The 23,474-nt window shown below is 39.1% G+C and overlaps 1 long non-coding RNA gene across 1 annotated transcript in view; it reads left to right on the forward strand.

Moving 5' to 3' along the window:
* Window positions 1-3,976: 3,976 nt before the first annotated feature.
* LOC142604295 (uncharacterized) overlaps window positions 3,977-23,474 on the forward strand; it is a 54,164-nt gene continuing 34,666 nt past the window's right edge. Inside the window, exon 1 of the long non-coding RNA XR_012838171.1 lies at window positions 3,977-4,178. This is a non-coding gene — a long non-coding RNA (uncharacterized LOC142604295). The remainder of the gene's footprint in view (window positions 4,179-23,474) is intronic.

Here is a 23,474-nt window from a genome sequence, read left to right on the forward strand (position 1 = left end):
CAACATATTTATAGGCTTTGGCAATACAATCAGTTCCACAGACATTTGCTTTAATCTCTGGCTTTTCTCGTGAAGTCAATTAGAGAATTAAGGGCATAATTTCTAGTGGTTTTAGTCACACAGTGGAGTAAGTTGTCTTTTCATGTGGGTACAATAATTTAATTTTGTATGTTCATTTCAGTGCCCTGAAGGAGTCTATACTAATCTGTGAGGAAAAGGGAAATCTTTAATATTTACCAAGAATAGTTTGAAAGAAAAAGGCTTATATAGACTACTATCACACTTCTCGCATTTAGCAAATTAAAATGATTAGTAGTTAAATGCAGTTGGGTTTTTTATTTTATTTTCACTCACATAGTCTTTGTTTCCAGCTCTGCTAGTTTCTAACTAGATTAAGCAATTTTGAAAAAAACTCCAAAAATCCTTTTTCTTTTTTAAAGGTTTATTTTCAATGATATTAAATTTAACTCATTTTCCCAGATTTTAGAAGCCAAACTCCTAGATTTTTGGCTGGCTAGACAAGTCAGTTTTATTGAAATTATTCTCTTGGCTTGCTGAAGATACATGTATTTAAATATCAGGGCAGCGATTGCTCAAAGCCAGAAATTCTATGAAATATTTTCCAATTTGACAGGAATGTTGTTTTTCAGAAATAAACAGTATGCTACATGAAGAACAGATTGATGAAGTTCTAGAACTTCCTAACAGATCTTAGTCTTACAGCTGATTTGAGTTCAAATGTTGCAAACCCAGCTGAGCATGAATCTTCTTTTCAGAGAGGTGCAGAAATTTATACCTCTGGTTGCATTTTTTCCCATTTATTCCTGCACTTTGGCTTCCCCAAAAGCACTTTGAATAACTAATGCAGAAAGGTACTTGAGACCAGGTTAACAGTGTAGCAGCTAAAATAGTTGGACAAGTTGAGTTGTTTCTTCAATATTCTGATTTGTTATATGGCACACATTAAAGGTGCATTGATAACAATGAAGCCCATCTCACGTGAGCTTCCAACCATCTCAGACCTCTAGCTGGCAATGTGATCCATCTTTTGACCTGTCTGTGCCAACCAGATGAAAACAAATACTCATTACCACTTGCATAAATTTGCCTATTTTGCGTAGGGGCAAGAAAGCAGCGCTGACCACATACAAGGTAGTCTACAGTTGCCACTTGCATCCCCTAGTGAGCAGCCTCATCCCAGCCATACGCCTGCTGGGATTTCTGGTAGGGCTGTCTCAGTGCACTGGAATATTGTGTTTATGTGCTTTACTGCTCACTCTTTCCTCTTTTCCATAAGCAAAATATAAACAGCTTGAATGCCTTGAAATTTTGGTAATTTGTATGGTTTTCAACCAGACTGGAACGCATGAGTGATTTGGTAGCAAAGACAGGTAAAACCATTGTATTCTGCCTGTTAAGTAATTGTTAAGCTGTTACAGTTGTCTACTTAATTTTTCAAATTTTTCATTAAACGTTCAAAAAGGTTAGTATTGTGCAGCTTTTGCAAACATCTAAACTTGATGTATATCTAATTTATTCTGTTGTGAGGCTTAGCCTTATACCAAGTATTTATTTGCCTACACGGAATTCATAGGTTGGTGGAGAACTCATTTATTTATTTACTAATTTTCTTGGTTATTGACTATGCAAAAGTTTCCACTAATGAGAATTCTTCCCCATTGTGAATCATTAATACATTAAGTACACTTCAAATTCCTCCAGTAATGATACAATGAGAATTGCTTAGCTGATTTAAATGACACAGATGTAGTACTAATTATACATTTTAAATTGGCAACAAACACAATTAATTTGCTGATTATTGAAAACAAAAGTAAACTTTTTTATTATAGTAATTTACTATAATTTATCACACAGCCATTTTCTGTGTGTAATATTTATGCATTTGACAAACCTACAAAGAGATATGTAATTAGACCTGTTTCATCCATCACTGGCTGCCTTTTAACCAGAGGTCTTACGTGAACAGCTTACAAAGATGCTATCAGATTAACCAGATCATAATGGTGCCATCTTTTAAATCAATAAATGGAATTTGTTTGGGTTTTTTGCTAGTAATTTCTGTGGATTATTAAAATTGAATTGTTTTAATTTAGCTTACATTACTTGTGAAGGTATTTTGCAGGGCTGTTCTTTGGATGGTGGTTTGATTGGCTGTAGTTTACCAGATCCATCTGTGTTTAGATTGCAAATTCTTTTGGGAAATTGAAACAAAATTCATTTATGGGCGTTTTTTTGAAGGAGAAAAACCCCAAACAAAGCAAAAATCTTCCCCCAACAGCAACAACACCCTCTCTAAATGCTTTGTGCTCAGGGAAGTTTAGAATGGTTTGTCCATGGATTTGGGAAATCAGAGTGAGGCCATTATAATATTTCATTTTCATTCAAGCCTAGATTTTGGGTATTAAAAACCTGCAAGTGTCCATATCAAGCCCTGTTACCAGGTCATTTATTTGCCTGTTAAATACTGCCTTTAGAGAGCTTTATACTGGTGCTCATAGTGTAACTGAAATTTGCCAGATGTATGGCATCATTAAAATATTCTTCGAAGTTTAACGTAGAATAGACAGGCACATCTTGTAAGAGATTCTGATTGTTGGCTCTGGTATAATTCTTTAAACTGACTGTAGGACCAGGAATTAAAAACAACAAACCACAAACCAAGCTCCCCGACCCCCCAGCCTCCCCCTCCCCACCCTAAAACAACCAAAAAAGCTTCTCTTAGGTGCTTATTCTGTATTTTCAATGTCACTGATACTTCTAGAGGAAACGTACATATTAGTAATGCTTTTACAGGTTGAAAGGCCTTTCAGTTCATTTAGAAATGCTGTATGTTTTCAGCTAGCGGCACTGTTGTAGCCAAAATGGGCTAGAGAAAGAAATTTTAACAGAACATGTAATATCCTTTGGTCTGTGCCTTCCTCATGCTTGAGACCCTCATTCTAGTTGAAAACTTAGTTTTGTTTTCCATTAAATACTTCTAAGTAAAAAATTTCGGCTCTTACTTTTTCTAGGTCTATGCATGATGGGTTCAACAGGGGTGCGCAATCCCCTATTTAAAATGGAATTTAAAAATGAAAAATCCCACTCGTCATGATTTTTTCCACACTGGAAATTATGAATAATTCCCAGGAAATAATAATATATCTAAGTGGAGAATGGGATCTAGTAAGGAGAATCCAGAATTTAGTTTCCTAGGGCACCATCAATAGCAGTGTCAGTGATGACAGATGCCAGCAGCAGCAGAGAACTCATCCCAGGTGAGCACAGGTGCATTTGAAGGCGACGTACTTCCATTCCCTCTTCTAGCACATTCATTTGCCCCACATCATCTATCTCCAGCTAGAATCACAGCCACACGCCAAGAACCGCTCTTCCATCTGTGATCCCAAACCCCCAAAATGTTCTTTAAAAAAAACCCCCAAAACCACCCCCAACTTGTATTATATTTCTGACAATGAATCACCTACTTACTGTGGCAAAACATTTGTTTATGATTTATAAAGCATTTCTTTCTGTATTTATTTATGTTTTATAAAACATGGGCTTGGTAGCAAGCACTTCCACAATGTGTTTTCTCCCTAATTTTAATTTATTTTTCCTTCCTTATTTTTTTTTCAGGAGGGAAGATGGGTAGTGATGAGTGTACAGATATGGACATGCAGTTATTTGGGAACAATTAAGATTTCCTTTTAAAAGTAGAAAATAGCAATTTTGTTATGTAATATAATTTCACTGTATTGTACCTTTAAAAAGAAATATGCAGTTGTTCTTGAACTATTAAACTATATGTGTCACTGATTTATCCTGTTACCAAAAGGATCTCATGTGTCACTTGGCAGAATGACAGCTTTTTTTCCAAGTCTATTGTATAATTGTGTTTTGTTAGCTGTTTTTGTTTTATAAATACTGTACTAAAGGGATCTCTGAAGATCAAGATTTTTGATGCAGTATTTTTCTTTGCTGTTCTTTTGATGTTGACCTTCCACCACTCCCATCACAGCAACAAGCACAGTATTTTGTTCTCAAAAAGTTACCAATTCTATGTCAGGAAAAAAAGCATTTATTTTTCATGTCAGAGTTTGTGCAAGCAGGCTGACTCCATTCCAGCAGATTCCTCGCTGAAACTTCTGAAACAATTTTCCTGGGAAAACTAGGTTTGTGAAAATTTTCTTTATTTGAAAATCTGCAAAGAGACTCCAGTGCTATCATTCTTCATGGGTTTAGCTACAGGAGTTTGCAATACTAGCATTGATATATGTTCTTTTTCTTCTGAAAATTTCCCCTTCTAGCAAAAGCAGTGACACGGGTTCTGTCTTTGCCTGTACATTTAGAGTGAGAAACTTCTCCTGTAATATTTAATCAAAATCTCTTGTACTGAAAAATGATTGAATAAGTTCTTATCCTATCTCTCGGTCGTTATGGAGGGAAATTGTTGCCTGCTTTATAACAAGTTCTACATATTGGAAGTCTGTTTTTAAGCCCTTCCTCCTGCTTAAGCGTCTTTTCTTTTTACTAAACAAATGCAGTTCCCTTAACCTTTCTTCCCAGATCATGTTTGCGAAACATCTTGTCAGTCTTAAGGTTTCCCTCAGGGTTCTCTGCAATTTCTCTGCCTTTCTCAAGGAGAAATGACCCAACTGAATAGAGTATTCCAGCTGAGTCTCCTCATTGCCAGGAGACTGGAAAACCTACCTCCTATGTCTTTTGCATGACACTTTAAAAAATATTTTTCAGATTGACATTTACCAGTTTTGCAACAGCATTATGTTTTTGGCTTCTATTCAGTTTGAGCTATTATAAGACATCAACTCTGCTTCAACTGCTGCTGCTTAGCCAGGTAGCTCCCATTTTATACTCTGTTTTCTTTTCACTTTTTTTGAAGTGAAATATTTGAATTTTGCCTTCATTGAATTGAATCCTGTTGGTATTATAACACTGCTCCAGTTTCTGAAATGAGTATGAAATCTAATCCTGCTCTCGAGGGTGCCTGCAACCCCTCCCAGCTCAGTGATAGCCACGAATGTTATAACTCATTTGCTATCCAAGTTGTTAATGAAAATATTTAAAACTTACCAGATTTTTTGCCAAGACCTTGCATGATACAACCCTCCAGTTTGACAGTGAACCTTTTCTTTGGGAACTGCTCTTCAAATTGTGAGGCATGATATAACTGTTCTATTTGCTGAAAATTAAACGCACGTATATTCTACGCTATGTTTCTTAAAAAGAGGTGCACCTGAGCAGCAGGGAGGAGGGCCTGGCTCCTGGCCATGAGGTGAGGTGCAAGCCTCAAAAGGGGGAGATGACTGCTGCGCGGGCAGCGCCTGGGCGTGCTTAGCTGGAGGAAACTCCTGGAGTGCAGGGTTAAGCAGGCAGCAGCCTGCAGCTTGACTGAGAGGGAGATCTCTGCGGAGTTCGGGAAGCAAGCACGTAACCGTGCCTCAGAGACTCATCATAGCAAACCATTGTGTCCTTGCAGGAGAGACCATGTTCTCCAATCTTGCTTTCCAGTGTAGCAACTTTCTGTGATTTCATGGGTTGCAAAAAATTTCTACCTGTTCTCCCATGGGTCCCTAGGAAAGTGGCATCCGGTGGGCTGGAGGTTGTCAGTCCTGCCTATTGCTCATAGTTTTATTGCTGTGTTTATACACCAAGATGAGCAGTGGTGAGGTTTAGAAATAAGTTGCATGGTAGAGAATGAAGTTGGTTTTTGAGATTTTTCTGTGTCTGGCTATGTAAACTATGTATGTAGTCTTCTATAGAGAGATTTTTCAAAACTTAGATCAGGGCCAGAGCCTGGTGTGGGATATAAACTAGTGAGGACTTAGGGGGAAACCCTTCCACAAAATGACTGTGGCCTGAAAGCGTGCTCTGCATTGTGTCATCCCCACTGTGCAGAGGGGCAGAAAGGGAGCTGGGGAAGCAGTTGCCTTTCTCCAGCCTTCTTGCTTAGTGGAGACCAGTGGATGACTTAGGATGATTTTCTGTTATTGAGTTAATGTTTAAACTATCTTTTAAGACATCGATGCTAAATCAGGATGAGAAGTTATATTCTAATTATCTTCTGCAAACACTTGCAGCTGTCCTGGGGTCTTCAAGTTTACAATATTGGTCTCAAACCACTCAATCAGAAGTGCTTGACCTGACGAGAGTTTATATGTTCTCTTAAATGAACCATGATTTATACAAGAATATCTTCTCAGTAGATTTGAAAAATAAATAATCAAAATTATCTAAGCATAGGAAATTTATAGTCTGGCTCAGCTATCATCTTCTGGAATCTGGGTTCGCAACCTTATAGATTTTATAGCTCGGACAACTAACTGATATAATGACATGGCCTTTTAGAATTGCCAGCTGTAAAACTAATTTTGGCAGGAGGAATGCCCAGATGTATTCCTCACTGTCCTCAGTCTGAACTGGGTTAGTAGGGACTATAAATAGCTTCATAAATATTTTACTATGTCTACATTTTAGTCTTGGTGTAAAAGATTTGGGGATAGATTGTTCAAGTTCCTCATGAGTAATACCAAACAGGGAGAATAAAAAAAATTATCCTTACTTCAAATAAGTCAGTTTTCTCATATTTCTGTAACATCTCCTTTTTTGGCTGACCAATGCTTGATAATATCAGCATCTCTTCTTCATATAGAGGCTGGTGCTGAAACAATGGCTACAAAAAAATGGTGGTTGCTGTTGACTTCAGCCAAGAAGAGACCTTTATCACAGACGATTTTCTTGTCCACGTGGCTTTAACTTAAGAAGAAGATGAACTACAGAAGTAGCATTGTTCAAACAAAAGGGCAATATTTTGTATTTGTGTTTTTTATCTGCTGTTTTGATTAGGAACCACTGTCCCAAATGTAAATGCTAGCTTTCAACTAAAGATAGATGTGTCTATGTTCTCAATCCAAGTGCCTCCACCTATCTTTATTGATGTTAATTTATTTATTGAACTTTGACAGGTTATTACCCAAGCTTATCCAAAGTGTGCCATTTAACTTTATCTCAGAGGATGTTCACTGGCAATTTATGGAACAAAGTGCAATATAGAAATCAAAAGGTAATCTACATTCATTTGTTTCCCGTGGCCACAAGAGAGAAGAATCACAGCTTGGCTTTAGAATTTATGTTGGTTTGAGTCCGGGTATCTTCCCCCGCCCCGCCCCACCCCCCCCCCCCCCGCCGAATATTTAAAAGTTAAAAAAAAAAAGAAGAAAGAAAAAGAACAACTCACAAACAAATTTCCTTGCTATTCTGGATATCAAACTGGGAAATTTAAGTGCTAATCTATTTCCTTTTCTTTTCTTTTTTTTTTTTTTTATTCTTTGAAAGAAAACTAGCTTGCTCACACTCATTTGTATTTGTTTTAGGGAAAAATAAGAGGTATTTTAAGGCATTGTTACTAGAAAAATCTGCAGCAATCTGTGACATTGATCTCCTCATCTAAGCTTTGACTATAGCAAACTTCAGCACTGTTCACTCCTTTCACAAATCAGCAAAGCTTTGTAGTCATTTTGAAGTTTTATTTTAGTAAAGAGATTTCAAGCATGTTCTTTATATGTGGTGTATGGGAAAGTGCTTTGCTTGTTTATCAAATCCAGTCCTTAATTTCCAATGTGCTGCTATCTGTCCTTGTTATTATTCAGGGCAAAGATGGGATCCATGGCAGATACAGGCCACAAAATCTGATTTTATTTCATTCAAGTAACCATTTGGCTGTCCTATGTCTATAATCAGCTGGATTAGTGTTCCTTGGCTTTGCTTTTCGAATTTGATAGAAAGCAAAGTTGTCTCGTTAAATAGATTCCTTGCCTGCTCCGTAATTCTTAGAGAAAGCCAAAAATCCCACAAACAGTTCTCTTTGCTTTCCCTCCCCACAGCCTGCACTGGCATGTATCACAGGTGTGATGCTAGGGGAAACGTTATCCCAATTTTGTAACCCATTTGAATGTCTTTGTTATGTGTTAAAAGCACCATCTCCTGTACCAGTAAAAATACTGAGGAGGAGAAGGAGAGAAACCATTTTGAGTCATGACCTGTGAAGCAACTTGCATATCATCTATATATTGGCACCCTCCACAGTTTTTTATTTGATTTTTTGTAAAGTTTCACTTGTTACAGACAATTTAGTTTCAAACTAGAAACAAAAAATATCCAGGGGCCTCCGATGGATGATTTATGCAGCTCAGCAGTAAACTTATTTAATTTGTAACTCTGAATGTGTATGTTTTTCTTAGGAGCACAGTGATCAGGTTTTCCAATGATGGAAAATTCAACTTCTAAAATGCCTTATTAAAAAAAAAAGATTTATATGGTTTTCTAGAGACAGCCTTTTATCACTCAGACCTGATTTTTTGTTAATGCTAGTTATTTTTCTTAATATCATGCCAGTTAAAGAGACTGATGTCTTTGAACATACCTGGATTAATCATATCAAATAATACAGATTAATTACAAAAGTTCACATCATTGAAAATTAGTATTATCCTTTTATGGATAATCAGTCAAATAAAATAAGTTGGTTAAAGCTTACTGTTTAAAAGCTTTGTTTTTCAGATTTGACTAGTCTACTATACCTTAAAACAAACAAACAGTGAAAAGACAAGACAGAGAACAGGTATGGTTCTTGGTGTCTCATGTTTTGGTACAGGAGGCAATCATTCCAAGACCAAAAGCAGGTATTGGACTGGAGATAATACAGGTATTTCTTCCATCAATTTGCACTGGGAATAGGAATAAAGAAGATGCTGTGATAGTCTGGAAGGTTCGTATCTGAATGTTTAGGTATTAAAGGTGTCTTAAAATTGTTTGGATCAGACATACGCACATAGGACAGACAAGTCTCCTGAAAATACCTCTGAATATTGCTTTGTTGGTTGGAAGCAGTGCCTTTTCAACTGTTTATTCTATTTCTCCTTGGGCGATTCATGACGTTGGGGGTGGAGAAGGAGGTTAAAGGATTTTTGCAGATGTCTTGTCTCAATCTTTTATTCTGTCAAACTACAGCTGAAACTTCTTTGCTGTTCCCTGTGATTAAAAAGAGGCAGAGGGCTCTCTGAGCAAGCTAAGCTTCATCTTCACAATGTCAGAGCTCAAACTATACTAACCCTCATAGCTGTCTCCAAATATGTGCCAAGTGTCTTGGATGATAGAACTAAACCAACAGATCTAGGCCTGCAATTTTGTCCCCCCAAAAATTTAAGTAGACCACAATATATACATATTGTACACAATGGATAAATGTATTTTATTTTATTTTATTTTATTTTATTTTATTTTATTTTATTTTATTTTGATTGATCTGTGCACTATTGTCTCAAAGACAAACTCATTAGCTATCAAGAAACAGGCTAATGTTTGTCTTAGAACTGTGATGACTGAAACAGCTACCTTTTCCAATGATCAGACTATCAGCAGAGTTTTGTTACAGTTACAAATTTAATTAGTATGTTAAATACTTCATATCCACACCAAAAGAAAAGTTTTCCATCAACTACAGCTAAGTACTACAAGCCTAGTAAAAATGCTAACGAGAAGGACAAGTAATTCCTAGCTCTTATGAAGTGCAGATGCTCAAGGGTGTACAGCAATGTCACTTACCTTTTGTTACTGCTTTATCATCAGAGTTGTACCACAGCAGGATCAGAGGAAAAGGAAGTTGAGGGTAACCTTACTCTATTTTCTATGATATAATAGTTTTAAAATAAGATATGGAAGTGTGGTCAACATTTGGAAATGGAAAAAAAGAGTGGTTGTCCTTCTTTCTGAAGAAGTTTTCGGTCTCTTTGGACCGGCATGTATTAATGAAGCACAAACTGGTGTCAGCTAGACTTTTAATTAATTGATAGTAACATACGTATTTCATATCTCTGGCATGAAGCAGTCAGTTTAATTTTATAGAATAAGATATTGCCATTTGAGCACTGAGGATAGAAAAATCTGAATACTTAGATATCCACTGATCATTGCTCAGTTATCCTAAAAAAAAAGCCTAATATGTTAGATGGTTACACAATTTTGGAAGTATTTGCTGTAGGGCGCTTTTGACCTCAGAGCAGCTTTTAACATGGTCAATTGCTGTACTGCCTGCCTAGTATGACATGTGAGAGTGTGTTGCTAACACAGGCATGTTCTTACTGGGAGATGGAAAAAATGATTATCAATAGGGAGGATGCTCTTTTAGGGATACACAGTTGGATGACAGCCTTATGAAGGGGAAGTTACAGGGTAGTTCTTAAAATATTCTACTATGAATGGTTCCTCGTTACAAAAATAAATAAAGAATCTGAAATTTATTCAGTAGCCTTACACTGACTTGAAGCTAAATAGTAACAACAAAGAGAATGAAGAAATTAAGTGGGAACTCTTCATAGAAGGACATCAGTATTTGAGGACTGCAACAGACTTTTTATAGTTCTTGTTTGGAAAGCATTTTAAGAATGAAAAAGAAAGTGGTGCATGAAAAGAAATAAGAAAGAACAATGTAGTATGACAGCAAAGTAAATATCAGCTAGAGTCAGATTATCCATGTCCAGATTATGTGTACTTGGTTTTTTGGTTGGTTTCTCTGGTTGGGTTTTTTTTTGGTTTGGGGGTTTTTTTGTTTGGTTGGTTGGTTTGTTTGTTTTTCTCAAAGTATACAGGATTTACTGAAATTAACTGGTCCATTTGGAATCTGCTTTTCATCTAAACCAGAACATTTTCAGAACATGGATTTGATTTGTTGGATTATGAAGAAGCAATTCTATTAAACCTTCTCCAACACAGAATGAGTGATGGAGAGGAAAATGAGGGGGAACTGTGGGAACATAGGAGGGCTTATGGCTCCAAGTTTTGTGTTCAGTCATAATAAATACACGTGTGAAGCCCAATTTTTAGCATTCCAGGTATTCAGAGCCTTCTAGGCCTCTTAAAAGGACAAACCAACTGGAAAATGGTGATGCCACAGTGACAGATACTATTTGGAGATGAGCTTAAGATATTTTTTTATTTACTTTTTCAATGTATTGCTTTAAACCAATAACAAATTTTTAAAAAGCAATTTTCTGAGGCATATGTAACTCCATCTGGAGAAAAACATAATTTGTCCTTTAATTCTTTCTGCAGTATTACTCATAGATTGATTCTCTTTCTTCGCATAAACCTTTGCTAATGGTGCTGGTTCCCTTATAAAACACTTTACATGAGTATTTGATATCACTTTGTCAGGTAAATTTGGCCTGAATTCAGAATTGTGCATCAGTCTTTAAACTCAGCTAGCAGCAGTGGTATAAGCATCAATTATGATGCACTTAACTGAAAGTAAGTCCAGCTTATGCTGGTTGTAGTTTAGCCTTCTCCATTTCTTTCCATTTTCAGGGATTTCATTCCATCTCCTATTACTGATTTTTTTAACTTTTTTTTATATATATATTTCTGCAATACCCAGAGGCCAAGGTCCTGTTGTGTGCAAGGTCCTGTACAAACATATAGTTGATTGCTAAACTTTCTGGAGCAGAATCCCTCTCTGTCTGAAGACTCTGTTATAGATGGATGAGGAGGATGGGGTCCACAAGGATAAAACAAGCTGTGCATTTCCTTTGCCTGACAACTTCAATCTTCCCCCCCCCCCCCCCCCCCCCCCCATTCTCTGGAAGACTGAATTCCATTCAGCTTTCCATCACGCCCTATTCTGCCTTTTACTTGTACATCCTCTCTCTTGCTGGACACCACTGAACCTCGTGCCCGTGAGCTCCATCGGCACAGAGTCAGCCAGCTGTATTGCCTTCCCTTTCTCGCTGAGGCTTGCTCTGCTGGCTGGGCGCCTTTTCCTATCAAACAACCTTTTTCTCATTTTCAGCTCTATCCAGAGGATTTGATTACCAGATGCGTGCACTTATTTTCACTCTTCTAGCTGCATTTATGGCTGTGTAGCAGTAACCTCTGCATGTTTTTAAGTTACATGTTCTTCTTGGGTAGTGGCGGGGGACAGGGAAGAGGAAGGAAGGAGTGTTCATTTACTCTGTCTCAAGAGTGCACAGAGTTACTTGGGACAAAACAATCCCTCTGTTTGTGGTAATCTTACTAAAGGGTTGGATATGCATCTTTATTAACCTCCTAATAGCATGACTGGCAGGTACAACCATTTCCAGACAATATGGTTCATTCAATACTTTACTGGAACATTTATTGTATACCGTGGCTGATATGAGTAGCATGGTGGATAAAGGCAATTATTATTGCAGCACAAGATGGATCTAGGTTAGAGGTTTTTTTCTTTCATTTTCAGTTTAAGTGAAAGCATTTCTGGCTCCCTACTAGACCGGCCATGTCAGGAAAAGTTGAGTGTTACACCTTCTCATCTAGTTTCCTGGCTTGCTAGAGTGTTATAATGAAATCTCTCAGAGGTTAATGTAGCACTTGAAACTGTGGCGCTATTCAGAGTACAAAAAATAATAAAGAATCATGTTCCAGTGGGTGTCATCAGTTATCAGCAGCACAGTAAAAATGTAACAACAAGAATAGTGACACTATCCATGTATCTTGCACTTTGCTTCAGCTGGTTTGAGTTACTTTCAACACTTATGTAAGAGATTTAATAGCTGAAAGCATTTTGCAGCTTGTGGTATTTGTTAGAAATGTAATCTGAACTGCTGCAATGGAGGAACACCTGATCAAATTTTCAGTGACAAGAGACTGACTGTTTCAGTTTTGAAGTCAGCCTTGACTTTTCAGCATGAGAAAACAAAGATGAAGTAATCCCTTGTTGGGTGTTCACGAACAGCAGGGTGTACTTTCTAAACTGTGTCAGGGCAATGGGATGCGACACTTGAGAGGGCATGGTTTGTGGCCGTGTGAGATGTGCGGTGTTTTGAAGCTGTGCTGTGTAGATTTCCACACCAAAAGGCTGCAAAGCATTTTTTCTGAGATACACACACTAAACAACAGATGACATATATGTCACATATGTAATCTGGCAATTAAGGGAACATGTTTTTCTTTCAAGGTTTTGCAAGATTTGACTGCTGACCATTGCTTTATTTGCTTTTGTCATGTTGAGTTGCTCTATTTTCCTGAAAATGGCAAAAACTTATCGTGTAAAGGAACTTTCTTGACTGGTTTTAGCCAGCCACACTTGCATTTGAAGTATAACCTGGTGGCTGATATTAAGAGTTAATAGATATATGCAACATTGTCTTTCTCCTTTACACACCTTCTACAGCACTTTTTGTGGAACATGAAGAATTTCTGGTACGTTGAGTGTGTAAGGAGGAAAGGAGAAAACAAGAAAGAAATAGTTATTACTTCACAATTTCACAGTTTGAGAGGGGGAAAAAAAAAATCTTCCTTGCATTTGGAATAGCACATGTGGGAACAATCATGTCTAAACATTATTTTTTATACATGTGGAAATCTTATCATTTACTGTCTCAGTGTCCGTGTATAACACACACATGAGAAAATGTGTACCTTTACCACACAGCAATACCCATTGGAGATTTTTCAGTCTGACTTTAATCTTTTTCCTTGCACATAAACAAGCGTGTTTCTTGTTGCTGTGTATAAATATTATCATTCTTGATATTTTTATTTGGAAATATATAGCAGGTTAGTGGTGGAACAAAATATTTTGTGTCATGCAAATGACTGGCAAGATCAGATATATTCATGGAAATTATTAGTTTTGGTTTACTACCACAAAAAAAAGAAGTTCATGATGATGCATAAATCCTGTATTCCTCAGTGGGTTTAGCATTATTAGTTGGAAAGTGTCTTTATATAAATCCTTTCAGCACTTGTAGTAAACAAGACACCTAAAATCAACAGTGGTATTAGCATTCCTTATCTAATACTAGCCTGATATAGCTTCTCAAAGGCATAGGGATGTATTGTTTGGATAAACGCAGGTTGGCATATGAACAGTTGTATCAAGCAGGGTGAAATCTTCTCACTCATGGTTAGGGAAAATTGAGTTTCATTGTCCCAAATTTTAGGGCCCAGAATCAGACATCTGCAGCCTCTGAAAAACAGGGTAAAAATAGGAAGAAAAAAAAAAAAAGAAAGAAAAAAAAAAGACAAAAAAAGAAAAAAAAAAAAAAAGAAGGAAACAGAAGGCCAGATGGATCAGAGCCCTTGAGAATTTTGTTTATTTCCCTCCATTACAGGAGGGAGAACACATACAAATCTATGTGTTACATTTATGGAAAGAAAGTATATGGTCTCTTTCTCATCATCTTTATATTGTAACAAAATACGTATGGAAGACTTACGTATATTTGGGCAATAATAAATCCTCTTTGACCATGGGACAGTTCTCATCATTGTTCTACCAAACAGAGCAAGACCCTTGCACCTGATGATCTTTCTTGGGTGATTATGCTGAAAAAAATGGGAGGATATATAATGTCTGCCTCCTGTAAGGGATTTAAAAAAATAAAAAAAAAAAAAAAAAAAGAAAAGACAAAGTACTGCTATGTCAACATACGGGACAGATAGCATGCAGCACAATCAATGTCTATGTCAATTTCTTGATGCACTGAAGTTCATATAAAGAGGTTTGCATACTGCAGCAAGCCGTAGGCTCAGGCATTGCATAGCAATACAGCAGACATTAGTTTAATGCTCTGACTTTAACTTGGAATGATGTGTTTAATCTCCACAGCCCATTTGCACGTCTCGTGCATCTTGTTCCTTTGGTCTTTATTCAAGAGTTCTTTATGTGGTCATATTGTTTACATGGATTTCATGTCTGAAGGCATATTTTGTAGTAGAGGAGGTATTCCAGATGTGTTAGTACTTAGGTGAAATAGTTGTAACGGAAGATGTGGATTTGCAGTGCACCAGCATTTGGGAACAGACAGTGATGGCATGGTTGTGCTTCTCTTACCTGAGTACTAGCCACCATACTACTTCCTCAAGACAGTACTTTCATATCTTGTGAGCAGGTTTACAGAAGAATGAAATTCAATGTTCCCCTGACACCGTGAGGCAGGCTAGGATGCTGTCTTGCCAGGAGAAACCATTTTATTTCTCAACAAAAACTACACAAAAATCTCACCACCATGGAATTCCTTCTAGTAACTTGTTGAGTTCCTCTTGTCTTCCTGAGCATTCAAAGGATGGTGTTAACTGAATCCTTATTGCCTAATGGATTTTTTTTTTCCTGTTCCTTTCCTTTTCTAGTTACCTCCAGAATGATCAAAGCTAAATATTTCTTGCATGTCACATATGGATTAAAGATTGCCCCTTTTTAATTATTTTTTTTATATTAAATTGCAAAGTACTGCTTTAGAAGGGTAGAAATAGAATTCTTAGCACAAATACATAAGGCTTTTATCAAAGTCCTAACTTAAAGCTAGGTCACAGGGCATTGAAAAAGATACAAGTAACTTGCGTTTGCTCCTGAATTTTCTGAATTTTTATGAGGTTCTTCATATTTTTTCCTAGGTTTGAAAAATCTGAGTGTTTTAATTGGTGGAAAATGGAACTAAAGCCAAACATGTTAAGTTCTCTAATGTTTTTGCTCACTTGAATGTTCTGCGTGGGCTGAATTTTATGCCTGCATTTTGCCCAGTTGTACAGTGATGGCATGAAGCGACATGTCAAACAGACTTGAGAGCCCAGCAGGACAGGCAGCATTGCCATCGTATCAGAACCTCTATCCTGCTACTGCTTCTCTTTAAACCTTTTATTAATCTCCTTGGCTGGAGACATAGAGGTAAAGACAAATTCAGAGCAGTTATGTCCTCCTACCAACACCGAGATGCATGTTTTCAAAGCATTGTATAGCTAAATCCCTAAACAACCCTGACTGATACTAATGGGAATCCCACAGCTAAATCCCTGAATATTTCCTTGAGCATGTATTCTTTAAGACTTCCTCTCCCGCCCTCTATCTCCCACCTCTGTTTTCAAGTAGAGGGCCAAGAGGTCTTTTTTGAAGCAAAACAATTGAACAAGGAAACAATTAATACAGGCATTGTGTTCTGAGTGACCTAGCTATGCAATTATGAAAGTCCTTGTAGTATGTAATGTCTTTCACTTGATGTGGGAGGGTATATCTTAAAGAGCTATGGCAAAGAAAGCTCATGGTGTCAGGAGCATTTCCCTCTCACAGTCCATGGCAGAGAAGATGTATGTTTGTGTATCATGCCTCAAATCCAGGAGACAAATATTGTTCAGAGAAAAGGAAAAGGAATTCTATAGACTGTAGGATTAGCCCTCCATTCATATATAGTTTTAGTGATTGCATTCAATGAATTTTGATATTTAAGGAAAAAAATCTGTATAATAGGAAACCTTATTGCAGAATAATGTTTTGTTGGTTTGCTGCAGGGGTTGTATGCATGCTTATAAGCTTGGAATTTTAGATAATGTACCTACTCAGATTTTCCTCCTTTGCTTTCTCATTGGTACTTACTGTAGCTGCAGGTGAGTTAACATCTGTGGTTTTTTTCTTAAATACAAAATATGTTCCATGTATGTTGTATTGCATACAAGTATAATGAAAGCTAATAAAAATTTGAAGTGTTTTAAGTTGGACTAGCACTGAATAGCATTATTAAGTGCTATTTACCTAACTCTTATATAGCATAGATCAGGCTGATTCCTCTTTTTGCTCTAGATCTACTCAAAGGAAGGAGGATTTAGGAGATCAATGTTTCATTTCTAGTTGCTATCTTTTTAGCTTCATTTCTCTGGGATTAAAGTCCCATCTGTAAAATTACAAAGGTAACAGCCATACTCGTACTCAAAATGAGTATTTTGAGGATAACTATTGGTGTAATACTCAAGAAATCATAGAATAGTTTGGGTTGGAAGGGACCTTAAAGATCATCTAGTTCCATCCCCCCTGCCATGGGCAGGGACACCCTCCACTAGACCAGGTTGCCCAAAGCCTCATCCAACCTGGCACTGAACACTTCCAGAGAGGACGCAGCCACAGCTTCTCTGGGCAACCTGTTCCAGTGTCTCACCACCCTCATAGTGAAGAATTTCTTCCTAATATCTAATTTAAATCTACCCTCCTTCAGCTTAAGGCCATTACCCATTGTCCTATCACTACTTGTCCTTGTAAACAGTCCCTCTCCAGCTTTCTTGTAGACCCCCTTCAGGTAGTGGAAGGCTGCTCTAAGGTCTTCCCGGAGCCTTCTTTTCTCCAGGCTGAACAACCCCAACTCTCTCAGCCTGTTCTCATAGGAGAGGTGCTTCAGCCCTCTGATCAGCTTTGTGGCCCTCCTTTTGACTCGCTTCAACAGGTCCATGTCCTTCTTATGTTGGGAGCCCCAGAACTGGGCACAGTAAATATATCAAGATATAATATAATATAATATCCTTTTTTTCCCTGACTTGTTCCTTCTGCTTAAGGTCCTTGGAAATGGCTATCAAGACTTATTTGGCAAAGCAGGAATAGAATAATGTTTTGAGGAACATTTGTGCAGTATTTTCTAACTTCCTCTGAGCCTTTAGTTTTTCTTTTACATAAAGAGCTATTTCATCAGTCAGAATGAAGAAAGCAGCTTTGTCTCAAAATGATTCACGCTGGCTATATATAGTCCCTCTGCACATCTTATTTCAGTCTCCCTTGGCTGTATTTATTCTTCGGACAAGTTACTGATGCTCAGGAATAACTAGATTGGAAATTACTTTTGAAGTATGCCACTACTTGCAACCTGATCCAATGTATCTCTGGGCAAGTTCCTGACAGCAGTAGGTGGCCCTGGGAGATAGGTCCCAGAGCAGGGCGTTCGTGATCATGGGCACAGATCTGGGTTTCTCAGGCAATCTCCCAGGTGCAGAATCAGTTTCTGATAATAAGGGCCTTACAGATTGACCATGTGGGCTGTGAAACTAGGGTGACAATTGCTGAAAATACTTCAGGTGATTGATCATCCTTCTGCATAACAAACCTGGCTGTGGCAGCTCAGTTTTTCTAGCTAAATCCTTCAGGAGAGCAAGTAAGGCAAGGTTAACAAGGAAACTTCTTAGGCATGTCCACTTTACTCCCAGATAAATTAGAACAAATAAACAAACCAAGAGACTAAACAGTTGTGGGGAACAGCAGAGCATCCTGATTTTTACAGCACATGTTGCTTAGGCCAGAAATTCTAATGAGGCAGAGAGTCCTCTGACTTTCTGCCGAGTCCCCAGGGCACAGGGAAACTTGAGCCCTTTTGAAGCAATCCTTCACCTTTTACATCAGGAGACCAGGGTGAAAAACTCAGCCACATGCCTTTAGAGTAGGGATTTCAGCATCACATAGGTGTGTTAAATCAAGGAGCAGCCTATGATACAGACTGTGGCAGTGAACGTTGCAGGGAAGGTTGCTATTGTATGGAGTGCACAGTTTGACTTGGGAACAGTCCAAATCCTTTCACAATTATCAATACGTTTCAAACAGCAGTTTGTACTGAATACATGCATATTTATACTAGGAAACCTATAATTTATTAATCCTAGCTATTAAAGTAATACATAGGGTTCTTTGATTGACATCTGGCTCTGCTTCCTAAGAATTATGCAAAGGGGGAAGACCTAAAGTAATAAATATGCAAGTTTTCTCCTTGGTAAAAAGGAAGTGTTTAGGTGTTCTCACGTGGATATTCCCATGGCTATGTATCTGGGGTTGAGTCGGTCAACCCCTTTTGTCTCTTGCCAGTTAAAGTAGGCATTATTTTAACTGTTGTTCCTTTCTTCAGCAACACGCTTGTTTGGAGGAGTTCCAAAGGCCGTGGAGCAGTCTATAAGACCTGCCCGTGCTCGGACCTGTGGGCCTGGGACAGCAGCAGCTGATAGCAAAATGTATTTCTACAGTTTCTGCTCTTGAACAGTTGTCCTGCTCCTGCATTGCTGATTCGTAACTGGGGATAGTAACCTCTTATATCACCTCGTCAACTAATTGCTCGAGAAGTCAGAGAGGTTTTGAGCAATTCTTGTAAGTTTTTCTTTCTACATCTCCAGCTTTGTGCAGGCGAGACAGCAGCAAGTTTCTTGTATCTGCGTGTAGAAGGAATTTAAGTATTGGACAGAAAATGGTCTTTATACATGTTTTGTCCTGAAGGCTGACTGAGGATACCTGCCCACAGAAAACTAAGGCAGTCTGTAGACAAAGCTGAGCTTGGGATGAAAAGCCATAAGCACTATAGCTACTTCACAGCTGTGCTTCACACAAACTGGTCTATGAGTGTTCATTTAAACATATTATCAGTCTAGGAAAAACGTGTGTGTGAACTGTTGAAATTTTTCAGTCAAGAAAGGCAAAAGTGTGCACTGGGTGCGGGTGCCCAGGGGCTGCCAGGGGCTGCAGGGGTCTCTGTGAGCAGCGGCCAGGGCTGCCCAGTGCCGGACACAGCTGGTTCCAGCCGGCTCCAACCCACCCACTGCAGGGCACGGCTGGGCCCCACAGCCACCATGGCGGTGCCTTGGGAAAAGCCTGGGTAAGAAAGGGCAAAGTGCTGCCCGGCAGCCAGGGCTGAGTGGAAAAGTGTGAGAAACAGCCCTGCAAGCCCCGAGGGGAGGAGGTGCTCCAGGCACTCCAGCAGGGATGTCCTGCAGCTCTTGGAGATGACTATTGTGCAGCAGGTATCCATGCTGCAGTCCGTGGAGGACCCAGACTGGAGCAGTGGATATTTCCTGAAGGAACTGCAGCCAGTGGAGAGTCTACCCAGGAGCACATTTATCCTAAAGGACTGCATGCTGTGGGAGAGACCCATGCTGGAGCAGGGGAAGAATATGAAGAGGAAGGAGTGGCAGAGGGGAGCTGTTATGAACTGCCCACAACCCCTGTGCCACTGGGGGATGGCAATGAGCTGAATTACTTTTCCCCAAGTCAAGTCTGTTTTGCCAGTGACAGAAATTGGTGAGTGATCTCCCTGCCTTTATCTTGATTAATGAACTTTTCCATCTTATTTTTTCCCCCTGTCCTGTTGAGGAGGGGGAGTGAGGGAGTGGCTGGATGGGCATCTGGCAGCCAGCCAACATCAGCCCAGCACAATATAAAAGTGTCATAAGGATATCATACTGCAAATGGTGCTCAAGTCTGCATATCTTTCTGTGTTAGAGGTGTGGACGTGCCCAAGAGGGATGGCAGATGCTTGCTGCTGAGAGGATTTTGTATACTGTGGCTTCCTCACTGAGGGAAAAAAGAGATTGGGCTGCTTCAAGATTATTTTTATTTGAAAGGTGAAGATAAACTCAGAGGGTGGGATTCAGTATTTTGAAACTAGGCACTGAGTGCCATTTAAAACACTGATAGGTATCCAAGACATTTCCATGCATTGGGCAACCACCACACAGGACTTGTGGGAGGTCAGGTGGCACTAAGTTGTTTAAACACAGACTGCCAAATCCTGCCCTAATTGCTCGCTTATAAGGTGCAGTACATGTGTTATGTACTAATGATGGAGGTTTTCTGTGTTTTACGGAAAGTGGTGGAACTTCCTTGTGTAACAACATGTCTGAGGTAGCTGTCAGTAGCCATCCTTCGTTGCCTTGCTACTTTTGTCAGTGGCACCCAGTAGCCCAGACTGACTTTGTCTCCCTGGGAGATTTCACATGTGGGAGGGGACTGTCATCTTTGTCTTGACATCTTGTACTTAGTATTTAGACATCTTGTGCTTAAAGGACTTCCTAACTTTGGATTTTCTTTCAAATACAGTGATTGTTTTCTGTATTTGAGGAGAGTTAACCTGAGGTTATAAAACATTTGACAGATAAGTGGAGTTACAGCTGGGTAGCATAGGCTTTCTGCTTGGGTGCTGGCTGCATGATGTGCTGAAATATTACACAACATAGAAACATAGAATCATTTAGGTTGGAAAAGATTTTTAAGATCCTTGAGTCCAACCATAAACCTAACACTGCCAAGTCCACCACTAAACCATGTCCCTACATGCCACATCTAGGCGTCTTTTAAATACCTCCAGGGATGGTGACTCAACCACTTCCCTGGGCAGCCTGTTCCAGTACTTGGAACAGTACTTGACAACCCTTTCCGTGAAGAAATTTTTCCTAATATCCAGTTGTCCTGGTTTCAACTGAGATAGTTAAGTTTCTTTCTAGTAATTGGTGTAATGCTGTGGTTTGGGTTTAGTATGAGAATAATACTGATAAAGACACTGATGTTTTTAGTTGTTGCTAGGTAGTGTTCGTGTCTACACTAAGTTGAGGACTTCTCAGCTTCTCACACCCTGCCAGGTACACAGGAAGGTGGGAGACCACAGCCAGGACAGCTGACTCAGGGAACATCCCTTTGGCCAGTCTACCATATAACGTCATACTCCCTATGTAACTGAGGAAACGAGCTGGGAGGCACAATCACTGCTTGGAAACAGACTAAGCATTGGGTTGTTTTTTTATCGCATGTGGTAAGCCATTGCATTTACGCATCATTTTTATATATATATATATGTGTGTGTGTGTGTATATATAAAATTATCATTATTATTATTATCTTCCTTTGTTATCCTATTTAACTGTTTTTATCTCAACCCAAGAGGTTGTGGGGGGTTTTTTCCATTCTTGTCCCCATCCCCTTGGGGATGGGAGGTTTGAGCGAGCGGCTGCATGGTGCTTAGTTATGATCTGGGGTTAAACCACAGCACCAGTCTAAACCTCCCTTGGCACAAATAGAGGCTGTTTCCTCTCATCCTATCCCTTACTACTTGAGAGAAGAGATTGACCCCCACCTCATTACAACCTCCTTTCAGGCAGCTGTAGAGAGCAATAAGGTCTCCTCTCAGCCTCCTTTTCTCCAGGCTAAACAACCCCAGTTCCCTCAGCCGCTCCTCAAAAGACTTGCTCTCTAAACCCTTCACCAGCTTCATTGCCCTTCTCTGGACACGCTCCAGCACCTCAATGTCTTTCTTGTAGCGAGGGGCACAAAACTGAACACAGCACTCGAGGTGCGGCCTCACCAGTGCCGAGTACAGGGGGATGATCACTTCCCTAGTCCTGCTGGCCACACTGTTTCTGATACAAGCCAGGATGCTGTTGGCCTTCTTGTCCACCTGGGCACACCGCTGGCTCATATTCAGCAGACTGTCAACCAACACTCCCAGGTCTTTTTCCACCAGACAGCTTTCCAGCCACTCTTCCCCAAGCCTGTAGCATTGCGTGGGGTTGTTGTGACCCAGCTGAAGGACCCAGCACTTGGCCTTGTTGAATCTCATACAGTTGGCCTTGGCCCATCGATCCAGCCTGTCCAGATCCCTCTGTAGAGACTTCCTTCCCTCAAGCAGATCAACACTCCCGCACAACTTGGCGTTGTCTGCAAACTTACTGAGGCCACACTCAATCCCCTTGTTCAGATCATTGATAAAGATATTAAAGAGAACTGGCCCCAATACTGAGCCCTGGGGAACACCACTTGTGACTGGCCACCAACCGAATGTAACTCCATTCACCACAACTCTTTGGGCCCAGTCAACCAGCCAGTTTTTCACCCAACAAAGAGTACATCCGTCCAAGCCATGAGCAGCCAGTTTCTCCAGGAGAATGCTGTGGGAAATGATGTCAAAGGCTTCATTAAAAGTAGACTTTCATGTTCAGTGTAGATTAAGAAATTCCAAGTGTGTCCTAGATGCATATTTTTAATAAAACAAAATCCTTGATGATGTAGACAGATGTATTCAGTCCTCTTCACAGCAATGGTACCTCATCATAAATAAGGAGACTAGTAAAGTTGAAAAATATTATCTTTGAGTCCTGGTAATTCAAACATTCAGCAGTACCATAGCATTTACCAGCCTTCAGATAGACCACTTACTCTATCTTGAGATAAAACAACATTTGAAAGTAGATCCATTGTTGAGTATGTGGTTGCTTTGGTACTTGTATCAAGTGATAAAACCAAGAATATTTGCTACTGGAAATGAACATTCATTGAGGTTTACTTAATGCCAGTGCAAGAAAAAGAAGGAAAACTATGTTAAATCTGCAATTTAGTTTAGTTAACTCAGTTACTGCAACAGCTTATGGTAGGCTATGAACATACAACACGTCAAATATTCACATAGTAACAGCCCATGTAACTTTGCCCAGAGTATCTTGTTCCCAAATAAAAGAGACAGGTAAGTGAAATTAGGTTTATGGTGGGGTACTGCAAAGTAAAAGTGCTTACAGCACTATAGCTACTGTGGAGAAGTAGACACTTCATATTATGTTTACATGCCTGTACAATCAGTTTAATTAAATTACTGTCAAAAGCATATCATTCAATTTTTCCTCTTTAGGAGGACTAAGTAGAGCCTGAGGAAAGGATAAATTCTGACTAGGGGGAAGATGCAACCAAGTAGGAAATGAGGGTTAAAATAACCCTAAGATAAGTTTCTTTGAGGGGTAAATGAACTAGAACTGCACATATTTTTAAGTGGCAAAGACTTCAGGCAAATATTTTTATATATTCTTAAATCAGATCCACTAAAAATTTTCCTAAATGTGACTTCTCAGTGACATTTAAGAGGGCCAGG

The sequence above is a fragment of the Balearica regulorum genome, chromosome 1 (assembly GCF_011004875.1).
Source record: "Balearica regulorum gibbericeps isolate bBalReg1 chromosome 1, bBalReg1.pri, whole genome shotgun sequence".
Taxonomy (NCBI): domain Eukaryota; kingdom Metazoa; phylum Chordata; class Aves; order Gruiformes; family Gruidae; genus Balearica; species Balearica regulorum.